This window comes from Bufo gargarizans, chromosome 2, assembly GCF_014858855.1.
Source record: "Bufo gargarizans isolate SCDJY-AF-19 chromosome 2, ASM1485885v1, whole genome shotgun sequence".
NCBI lineage: Eukaryota > Metazoa > Chordata > Amphibia > Anura > Bufonidae > Bufo > Bufo gargarizans.
In genome coordinates, this window is record NC_058081.1 from 176,937,655 (window position 1) to 176,948,366 (window position 10,712).

Consider the following 10,712-nt stretch of genomic DNA (forward strand, 5'->3'; position numbering starts at 1 on the left):
ACGGATAGTTTTAAAGGCCTTATGGCGGTGGCTGTCCCACAGTACATCGTGCCCAGCCGCCACTACTTTTCAAGGCGAGCCATCCCTTCCCTGCACAACCAATTAGGGGACAAAATCAGGTGTGCACTGCGCAACGCCCTCTGTGGCAAGGTCCACCTGACTACGGATACGTGGACCAGTAAGCACGGTCAGGGCCGTTATATCTCCATAACAGCACACTGGGTGAATGCAGTGGCGGCTGGGCCTGAGGCGGATAGCAGTGTGGCGCATGTCCTTCCACCACCGAGGATTGCAGGGCGCTTCAGTTTGCCTCCTGTTGCTTCCTCCTCCTACTCCGCTTCCTCATCCTCTACCGGCTCCTCATCCGGTCAGCGTAACACCTTCACCACCAACTTCAGCACAGCCAGGGGTAAACGACAGCAGGCAGTTTTAAAACTTATCTGTTTGGGGAACAAACCACACCGCGCAGGAGCTGTGGACGGGCCTTGAACAACAGACCGATGAGTGGTTTGTGCCAGTCAGCCTCAAGCCCGGCCTGGTGGTGTGTGATAATGGGCGAAATCTCGTAGCAGCTCTGGGACTAGCCGGTTTGACCCACATCCCTTGCCTGGCTCATGTGCTGAAATTGGTGGTGCAGAGATTCCTTAAAAATTACCCCGATATGTCAGAGCTGCCGCATAAAGTGCGGGACGTCTCTGCGCGCTTTCGGCGTTCTCACCCTGCTGATGCTCGCCTGTCAGCGCTGCAGCGTAACTTCGGCCTTCCCGCTCACCGCCTCATATGCGACATGCCCACAAGGTGAAACTCCACCTTGCACATGCTGGCCAGACTGTGCGAGCAGCACCATGCGATAGTGGAGTTTCAGCTGCAGCACGCACGGGTGAGTCGCTCGGTGGAACAGCACTACTTCACCACTAATGACTGGGCCTCCATGCGAGATCTGTGTTCCTTGTTGCGCTGTTTCGAGTACTCCACCAACATGGCCAGTGCCGATAACGCAGTTCTCAGCGTTACTATCCCACTTCTATGCCTCGCGTTACTATCCCACTTCGATGGCGATGATGGAAGAGGATGTGGCACAGGAGGAGGAAGAGGGATCATTTTGTAGGGTTTCCGGCCAGTCATTCCCAAGTGCCTCCGAGGGTGGGTTCCTGCACCCACAAACCCAAGGTACACAATTGTCCAGCCAGGGCACAGTTCTGGAGGAGGAGATGGAGGATGAGGAACCATGTTCACAGCAGGGTGGCACCCAGACCAGCTCATGGCCATCACTGGTGCGTGGATGGGGGGGGATACAGAGGACACATACGATACACCTCCCACATAGGACAGCTTTTCGTTGCCTCTGGGCAGCCTGGCACACATGAGCGATTACATGCTGCAGTGTCTCCGCAACGACCGCCGAGTTGCCCACATTCTAACTTGTGCTGATGACTGGGTGGCCACGCTGCTGGATCCCCGTTACGAGGACAACGTACCGTCTTAATTCCGTCACTGGAGCGCGCATCGTTGTACACGCTGGTAGCATGCCCACCTGACAGCGGGGGCATAGTGGAAGCACAAGGCGAAGGCAGAGGACAAGGAAGAGGTCGCCAATGCAGCTGGGGCACCACCAGCACCTCAGAAGGCAGGGTTAGCATGGCCGAAATGTGGAAAAGCTTTGTCAGCACGCCACAACAACTAGCACCACCAGCTGATATGGAACGTCTTAGCAGGAGGCAGCATTTCAGCAACATGGTGGAGCAGTATTTATGCACACGCCTACACATACTGAATGACGGGTCTGCCCCCTTCAACTTCTGGGTCTCCAAACTGGGCACATGGCCTGAGCTTGCCCTTTACGCCTTGGAGGTGCTGGCCTGCCCTGCAGCCAGTGTATTATCTGAACGTGTTTTCAGCACGGCAGGGTGCGTCATCACAGACAAGCGCAGCCGCTATGGACAAGCTCACGTTCATTAAAATGAACCAGGCATGGATCCCTCAGGACTTGTCCGTACCTTGTGCAGAATAGACATGTATAATGGCCGCACCCAGCCATTGTTATCCTGCAGCGCAATTGCCTATTTTTGTATTTTGGATATTTTACACTCTTAGAGTGTACCCTAATTTAAAAATAAATAAATAATTAAAACCAAAAACCTGTGTTGTCTACCTTGTCCTCCTCCACCGCCGCTTCCACCTACACCACTACGTCCACCGCCTCCTCAAACTCCTACTCCATATGGAATTCCATTTCATAAATCACATTTTTTTATTTGTGCGTATTTTATTTTATATAATTTCACTACTTTGTCAGTTACATTTTCTGGTGAAATTCAGCAATTTTTGGGTGTATAGTACCACTGCTATACCAAGTAGACAGGTTTAAAAAATAAAAAAAATTGTCATTTACATTTTAGGGTGAAATTAACCAATTTTGGGATGTATAGTACCACTGCTATACCTATTAGGCCGGTTAAACAAAAAAAAAATATTATAATTTACATTTTCCGGTGAAATTCACCCATTTTTGGGTGTAATATACCCCTCCTGTACCTAGTTGACAGCTTAATAAATTTCAATAACTTTTCTGTTACATTTTTGGGTTGACATTATACAATTTTAGACGTGAATAAACACCTGCTATGCATAGGTGACAGGGAATAAAATGTAATAAATTATTCAGTAATTAATGCGCACCACATCTTTCATTCAATTCTTAAACTTTGAAAAGTTGTCACACTTTTATGCTTTAATAGTTTCTCCCATATTTCAACTCTATAATAAAAAATTTGAAAAAATGAATCCTTCCTTGGATGTGGTCTCTCTGTCTCTGGCCTGGAACCCTGATTCCCCACCACCCATCATTACCATGGTAGGAGCGTAAAAGAACAATCGAAAGTTGATAGAGCAGATATCAAATTGGATCGTGAACATCAGGGGGACGTGCGACATGGTGGGGCAGTAAGTGTGCACACGCCTACACAAACTGACTGACAGGGGTCAGCCGCTGCAACTTCTGGGTCTCCAAATTAGGCACATGTCCTGAGCTTGCCCTTTACCCCTTGGAGGTGCTGGCCTGCCCTGCAGACGGTGTATTGTCTGAACGTGTGTTTAGCATGACTGGAGGGGGTTATCACAGGTTATATTTTCCAATGTTTTGGGGTGTACCCTAATTTTAAAAATAAAATTTAAAACCAAAAAGCAGTGTAGACTACCTCCTCCTCTTCCACCGCTGCTTCCACCTACACCGCCACATCCACTGCTTCCTCAACCTCCTACTCCATATGGAACTCGTCCTCCTAGATCAAGATTATTATTTTATATTTTTACCTATTTTATGTTATGTAAAGTCATTTCCCTATCCACATTTGTTTACAGAGCACTTGCTATGCTCTTAACCCCCTCTAGCCCTTTCCATGACATTTTTACAGCCATTTTACTGCTCAAAAGTTCGGGTCCCCATTGACTTCAATGAGGCTCGGGTTCGTGGTCAATTTCGGGTCCCGAATTCGAACTTTTTTCTCAAGTTCGGTCGAACCCGAACATCCAGGTGTCCGCTCAACTCTAGTGGCAAGCACTAGATGTTGGATGTCAAATGTTATCCCTACAATAGCAGAGATTTTATCCAAAGTGCATATTAACTGCCTGTTCGAGAAAACCATGGCCTATAGGGACTAGGGATCGACCGATTATCGAAAGTACGGATATTATCGGCCGATATTCAGGATTTTGTACTTTATCGGTATCGGCGTCTTACCTTGCTAATATACCGATAAGGCCTCATGCACACGACCGTGCCTTTTTTTGCGGTCCGCAAAAAATGGAAGCTGCCTGTGTGCCTTCCGCAATTTGCAGAACGGAACAGGCAGCCCATTGTAGACCTGCCTATTCTTGTCCGCAAAACAGACAAGAATAGGACATGCTATATATTTTTTTTTGCGGGGCCTCGGTACGGAGCAGCGGATGCGGACAGCACACGGAAGTGAATGGGTCCACATCCGGGCCGCAAAGACTGCGGCTCGGATTCGGACCATAACAACAGTCGTGTGCATGAGGCCTAATGCGTATAAAGCGAATAATAGTGAGCGCTGCCATTATGGAAGCGCCCACTAGTATGCATCAGGTACCAGGAGCGGGTAATTAGTAGTGCAGCAAGCGCTTCCGATACTCACCCTCTCTGGTCTTCTTTGATGGGGCCCCTGCTGTACTGTCCTGACCCCGTACAGCATCAGGACATAGTACGCGCAGGCTGGAGAACACAGGGGAGTGAGACGCCAGACCCAGAGATGAAGAGGAGCCGCGGCGCAGGAGAGGTGAGGAGTTTTTATTTTATTTTATGCATCTGAGGTCTGATAGGGGTTAATAAAGGTCTGATCTGAGGTCTGATAGGGGTTAATAAAGTCAGTAAGGAGAGGGGGGGATGGTGTGTAAATTGGTATTTGGCACTAGTATATTATAAATGTAAATTATAAATTGACTACAAACTAAGGGCTTTATTAATTTATAATTTACATTTATAATATACTAGTGCCAAATGTAAATTTCCACCACCTCAGTGACTACCAACTAGTATAATATATATTATGAGATATAAAATATCGGTATACATTTTTGGCTATCGGCTCTAAAATAAATCTAACGGAATATATCACTCTAATTGCCTCCAAGATGATTGTTTTTGTTTTGTTCCATTTGATTAGGTGCCTAAGCTATATATTGCTTGATGTTTTCTCATGTCATGTCAGCCTTTATGATACGATCTATCTCCAACAATCTATACTGTCGACTGCTTAACATGACAATTGGAAAGCTTTCTTATCTGTATTATGTACTTTACAAAATTTCAATAAAAATGATTGAACTTAAAAAAATAAAAAATAAAAATATCAGAAACCTGACTGTGTGACCGTACCCTTATTCTGTCTGCAGTGTTAATGACCATTAAAGGTCGTCTGTCAGCAGATCTGTACCTATGACACTGGCTGACCTGTTATATGTGCGCTTGGCAGCACAATTTCGATAAATCTGCCCATTGTGTTCTGTGGATCAGAAATATGTTCCTGAATGAAAGATTATCATTAGTTGCTGCCACATCCCCCCATTACTGGTGTAAATACCTTAGGGATGAACAAGCAACCATCGCAGTAATGAGCAAACAGTGCAGATTATTCAAGGATTACTATTTTGTGTAACTGTACGTCTTTTGAACAACCGACTTGCTAAGGCCTCCTGCACACGAACGTGTGTGCCCAGTGGTCGTGGTGCGGGCCGCAATACACGAGCACAGTCCGTGGGGCAGCCACAGCGGATCGCGGACCCATTCACTTGAATGGGTCCGCGATCCGGCTGTTCCGGAAAAAGATAGAACATGTCCTATCTTTTTGCGGAATGGAAATACGGGAGGAAACCCCACGGATGCACTCCGTGGGGTTCCGTTCCATGCTTCCATTCCATACCATTCCGCATCTCAAATGAATGGGTCTGCAAAGCAGAATGCCCACGGAACGGCACCCGTGTTCTGCGGATCCGCAAATGCGGTCCGCAATACGGCAACGGGAAGCACACGTTCGTGTGCAGGGGGCCTAAGGCTGCTTTCACATGCAGGTTTTTTGCAGCAACATTTTTTGTGGCTCTATGGCTGGCATTTTCATTAAGTGTCATTTTTGCCTTTCTTGCTTCTTTTAACCCCTTCTACCCCAGGTAGGTTTTTTTGACTTTGCGTTTTTCGTTTTTTTGGGCTCCCCGTCTTCCCAGAGCCATAAAATTTTTATTTTTCCGTTCACATAGCCATGTGAGGGCTTATTTAGTGAGGGCTTCATTTATTAAGTTGTAATTTCCAACTCCACCATTTATTATTGCATAAAATGTAGTGGAAAATGGAAAAAACAGTTTTGGTGGAATAAAAAAAAAAGCTATTTTTAATTATTATTATATTTTTTTTTTACAGCGTTCATTATACGATAAAACAGCCATGTGATATTCATCCAGCGATACCACATATGTATAAAAAAAAAACTAAAATACTTGTTTGCTGTCATTTTCTGACTTCTATAACTTGTTTGTAGTTATGTTTGCGGAGTGTGGTGTGTATGAGGGCTAATTTTTTTTTGCGGGGCGATCTGTACTTTTCAGTGATACCATTCTGGGGTGTGTACAACTTTTTGATCACTTTTTATTTAATTTTATGTAGGAGGAGAAGCGACCATTACCGCCAGTTGCAGACATTAGCTGCAGGTGCCTGCTGTATGAAACACCATCTTTAAAGACCCGACATGTGACGTACTATTACGTCACATGTCGGAAAAAGGTAAAAAAAAAACTGAGCATGCTGGCGCTGTGGTGCTTTTGCAGGTGTTTTTAAGAACAGCTTCTTTATGGGGAAAATGCCAGAAGATGACAGAAAAGAAACACGCTGTCTGAGGGCATGGCTTAGCAGGGTCTGGGGGCGGGGTTTTTAGGTCCATCTTTTGAGGGTGGCCTGAACGGCCACCCTACCTGCCCACTTGACTGTGACTTCCACAGCACTCCACTCCCTTAACAGTGTCATCCACAGCGTCCTGCCCCTTTAAAGCTGACCTACAGCAGTGAAGAAAAATGGCTGGGTTGTTATGGAAACCTGGTGTAAAACTGTGTGTATGTGGAGACTAAGGACCTGCAAGCTTCTATTGGCTGATAAGGGTCATGTGACCAGGCTTCTATTGGCTAATGCATGTTATAGGGATATCTCAGGAACGGTACGTCCTAGAGAGCTGCGACCTGGTCTTAAACCTTCCCGAACACCTGATGTACCTGTGTGCCAAATTTCGTGATTGTAAATGCGACGGTGCGGATTCCTTTAGCGGACATACACACACATATACAGTTGTGTTCAAAATTATTCAACCCCCAATGCTGTAAAGGGTTTTTGGGAATTTAGTGTACATTTGTAATTGTGTTCAGAATGAAATCTAGGACTTTTTAAAGAACCAAATGCAACTAAAATGACATCAATTGTTTTTGTAATACAGTATTAAATGTTTTTTTTGTGATTTCTTCATTGACACAATTATTCAACCCCTTAAAGACTACCACTCTTAAGAACAGAGGTTCATTCAAGTGTTTTCGATCAGGTATTGAAAACACCTGTGGATGTCAAGGAGCAGCAATCAAGCATAATAAGCACCAATTAGGCAGATTTAAAAGGACTGTGATACTCGGCTCCTTCTAGACATTTACTGGTGTGTTTACAAACATGGTGAAGTCAAAAGAATGGTCCAGGAAGACAAGAGAAGAGGTGATTTCTCTTCACAGGAAGGGCAATGGCTATAAGAAGATTGCAAAGATGTTAAACATACCAAGAGACACCACAGGAAGCATCATTCGCAAATTCAAGGCAAAGGGCACTGTTGAAACGCTACCTGGTCATGGCAGAAAGAAGATGCTGACTTTGACTGCTGTGCGCTACCTGAAGCGCAAAGTGGAGAAAAGTCCCCGTGTGACTGCTGAGGAACTGAAAAAAGATTTGTCAGATGTGGGTACTGAAGTTTCAGCTCAGACAATAAGGCGCACACTGCGTAATGAAGGCCTCCATGCCAGAACTCCCAGGCACACCCCCTTGCTGTCTCCAAAGAATAAGAAGAGTCGACTGCAGTATGCCCAAAGTCATGTGGACAAACCACAAAAGTTTTGAGATAGTGTTCTGTGGACTGATGAAACAAAATTAGAACTGTTTGGGCCCATGGATCATGTTTGGAGGAGGAAGAACAAGGCCTATGAAGAAAAGAACACCTTGCCTGCTGTGAAGCATGGCGGGGGGCCAATCATGCTTTGGGGCTGTTTTGCTTCTACAGGTACAGGGAAGCTTCAGCGTGTGCAAGGTGCCATGAATTCTCTTCAGTACCAGGAGATATTGGATGAAAATGTGATGCAGTCCGTCACAAACCTGAGGCTTGGGAGACATTGGACCTTTCAACAGGACAATGATCCCAAGCATACCTCCAAGTCCACTAGAGCATGGTTGCAGATTAAAGGCTGGAATATTTTAAAGTGGCCATTGCAGTCACCAGACTTGAACCCGATTGAGAACCTCTGGTGGGACTTAAAGAAAGCAGTTGCAGCGCGCAAGCCTAAGAATGTGACTGAACTGGAGGCTTTTGCCCATGAAGAATGGGCGAAGATACCCGTAGACACTTGTGTCAAGCTATGCTTCACGTTTAAAAGCTGTTATAACTGGAAAAGGATGTTGTACTAAGTACTAAGATTGAATGTCACTTGGGGGTTGAATAAAACTGATAATGATGTGAGCACAGAAAAGACATTTGTGGTTATTTCATTATAAATGTTATGTTATATTTGTCTGACTTACAAGTGCCTCTTTGATTTAATTGTAAACAAGATTACTGAAATGATCAAAATCAATGTCGCCAAAACACTCAATTTCAGTGGGGGTTGAATAATTTTGAACACAACTGTACACTCAGCTTTATATATTAGATGAGCTCTAGCTATTGATGGCATGGCTCTTTATGTTTGAATGGGAATATTCAGTCTTTCCACAAATTAACACTAAGGGAACCTGGGCACTCCTGTCCTCCTCCAGTTTACCATGGTAATGGATGGGGAGTAGGTACCTGGACCGGGCAGAGCAGTGCGCAGGAAGATAAAACAGATGCTAGGGGCAGTAATATGCTTTACAGTATTTGCTCAGAGGTGACTAATGCTGACAACACATTTTACGGTCACTGCGCTAAGCAGAACAGGTGCACCCCCTCCGCCAAAGCTGCTCCGGTTTCTAAGTCCCAGCACAGAAAGGTCAACAGAGTACAGCCAAGGCCTATCTCTCTTATCAGTCAGCTGTGTCTGGCAATGCATCAATGTTTTTCTAATTTCAAAAAACCTTTTAGGACTGTGTCCACAACAGTCCAACAAGCATGCTGCAGCCCGGCTTTGTGTTACTTTCAATGTTGCCCATCAACTCTCGCCATGGCAGAGCTTATTAGCTTTCCTTATTAGGCCTCATGCATACGGCCATGTCCATATTGCGATCAGCAAACCACAGATCCGCAAAATAAGGACACCTTAGGCTACTTTCACACCTGCGTTAGGTGCGGATCCATCTGGTATCTGCACAGACGGATCCGCACCTATAATGCAAATGCTTGTATATGTTCAGAACCGATCCGTTTGCTTTACCATGAACAAAAAATGTTAATGCAAACGGATCAGTTTTGACTTACATTATCAATGGGGACGGATCAGTTTTCAATTGCACCATATTGTGTCAGTTAAAACGGATCCGTCCCCATTGACTTACATTGTAAGTCAGGACGGATCCGTTTGGCTCCGCATCGTCAGGCGGACATCAAAACGCTCCAAGCAGCGTTTTGGTGTAAGCCTCCAGAGCGGAATGGAGACTGAACGGAGCCAAACTGATGCATTCTGAGCGGATCCTTATCCATTCAGAATGCATTGGGGCTGAACTGATCCATTTTGGGCCGCTTTTGAGAGCCCTGAAACGGATCTCACAAGCGGACCCAGAAACGCCAGTGTGAAAGTAGCCTAACTTGTACATTCTGCATTTTTTTCACTCCTATTGCTAGAAATGACTATTATTGTCCATATAATACGTTTTCTATAATTTGCGGAACAGACATAAAGATGCGAATACCATATGAATGACCTCCAAGTTGACCCATAGAAATGAATGGGTCAGTGTGCAATCTGCAAAAAGTATGGATCAGACATGGATGCAACAAAAGTCTTGTGCATGAGCACTTGGTCACAGCAGGTTCTCTCTTCCCCCAGTAGTGGAAGCACTTGTATGGCAGCTGCAGACACCTCTGATGTTTAGTTCATTGGCCAATTTAAATGTTTTGACAGGTTTTAAAATTATCATTTGCTGACGGCAGATTGTGCTGTCTAATCATGATCTGCTGCCGGCAAACAACTGGTCAGCATGGTGACGGGTGATGACATTGGAGGAGATCACTGCATGTAATAGCAGCGGTCTCCTCCGCTAGTGAGCAGGCTAGGAAGGAAGACCTTCCTGACAATCGCCGGCAGAACCGGGCCGTGTAATACAGCCCTTATCCTCTTCCACAACATCTGTCATCAGGAAAAAGTCAGGACACTTCCATGCTCACTATATGACATTCACCCGTCGGTAGTCTAATGTGTATGGCGCGCTTATGCCTTGTTCATAAGGGCTCATTTTTCTTGAAGAGGCAGCCCTGCTGACCTAATGTAAAAGTCTGTCTTGTAGCAGTGTACTTGATGATCACTACTGCTCAAAGTACCGCCAGTGAGAGGACCTCCTAAGCTACAACCACATGGCTTCCCAGGATACATCAATGAACTCGTGTAGCAAGAATATACAAAACATTTATCAAAATTAAAATCTAGAATGGCCATTGACCACCTAGAATTCACTGTTCCATACCTTACCTATTCTACTCTACTCCGCCACTTCACCACCATATGTATTTTCGACAAGATCAGATCTCATGACATTATTTTATTATTAAAGGCCATGTACTCCTTGGGGGGGTTGATTGCATTTATTCATTTAGGGCTACAAATCAATTGGTCTTTATAAAAAAAATAAAAAATAAACATTTATGAGATATAATAGGTAAACATCAGTCTATTTGCAAGCTGTTGTATTGTATTTTCTTTGAATCCGGTCATCTCATGTGTAGCTCTTGTCTCCTGACATCATAAACACTCATTATAGCTCAATTCTTATCAAACTA